Genomic DNA, 1,390 nt, shown 5'->3' with positions numbered 1-1,390 from the left:
TTTAAGCATAAGCTGAGGTAGATTTTTATCACTAAGAACATTTAAACTATAACTGAATGTATTTAAAGAAAGAGCAACTTGTTCAGTAAACCATTTAAAAAAAAAGAAAAAAAAAAAAGTTTAGTTTTCCCCCTGCTGTACCGAAATCATACCGACCCGTGACGTTAAAACCGAGGTACGTACCGAACTGTCATATTTGTGTACCGTTACATAGTCAAATTTAATGGATTTTTTTTGTTGTTGATATTACCATTATCAAATTGACGTACAAATTAATTAAATAAATTATATATTGTGTAAATAATATATTTGATCACTTATATACTAATATATATTAATTTATTAAATTTTAGTTTAAAAAAAATCAGAAATTCGTTATAAATTGACAGCGTTGGCAGTAGGGGTGGGACAATATATCGATATGGCGATATATCGTCGTCCTTCATGCAATACGAGAATCGATATCTGCCGACAAATATTGATATTTTACTACAATACAATACTACAATTTACTACAATAAGGTGCTCTATATAGATTTCCCTGCTCCCAGCATCTAAAAAATGCATGGAAATCGCGGCCGCGCCATTTCCACCTTCTTTCCAAAGCGCTCAGAGCAACCATGAACCGTGCTCTCTATGAAGATGGGGAAGCACGAGGAACTGAAGGATAAACAGTTTTCCAGCCACTGTATTAGCTCTATATATGTTTATGGAGATAAAAGGAGATGGAGATAAAAAACTGCCCCGGAACAGCTATCAGCGTGGACTGTAGGCGTCGATCACGTTATTATTGCAGAGCGCATATTGAGTCCGTGAGTAGCCTAACCTCTCCGCTCAGATCGCAGGTGAATTTCCCTCACTATATGAATGAGAGAGAGCGGCGCCGGCGCGTCCAGCTTTATGTTAAAGTTTATAAGCCGTTAAATGAGTTGGTTTACACACAAAGAAAAGTGTAAGCTATTAGTAAGTCCAAGAATAAAATGATTAATTTCCTTAGCATGTTAAATTTGATTTACAGAACTTTTGTACTGCTTTCTAACAGTTTGGACTTGAATAAAGAGAGAAAACTTGCACTTAACCTTTTCACAGGCATTTTGTTTTCATAGTTAGACAGATACCGTGATGTATCATTATAGAATTGTCTAGCAATATATCGCTGTATCGCGATATTTTCGTATCGTGAGCCATGTATCGTGATTCGTATCGTATCGTATCATGAGGTACCCTGCGATCCCCAACCCTAGTTGGCAGTAGATGGTCAGCTGTTTTTATCCAAGAATTAAGTTATAATAATATAATATATAAATAATATATTTTATTTATTATATATTGATTTATTACATGTTACTTAATTTTTTAATTTAATATAAATTTTACTAAAATTAATTTC

General features: G+C 33.8%; 1 protein-coding gene across 1 annotated transcript in view; it reads left to right on the top strand.

The window, feature by feature from the left end:
* The window catches only part of LOC107698132 (solute carrier family 12 member 6), a 34,897-nt gene that overhangs the window by 17,473 nt on the left and 16,034 nt on the right, over positions 1–1,390 (top strand). The window lies entirely within an intron of this gene.

This window comes from Sinocyclocheilus anshuiensis, unplaced genomic scaffold (assembly GCF_001515605.1).
Source record: "Sinocyclocheilus anshuiensis isolate Anshui unplaced genomic scaffold, SAMN03320099.WGS_v1.1 scaffold2010, whole genome shotgun sequence".
NCBI lineage: Eukaryota > Metazoa > Chordata > Actinopteri > Cypriniformes > Cyprinidae > Sinocyclocheilus > Sinocyclocheilus anshuiensis.
Note: the sequence above shows the minus strand (reverse complement) of the source record. Positions and strands in the feature narration are given on the sequence as shown.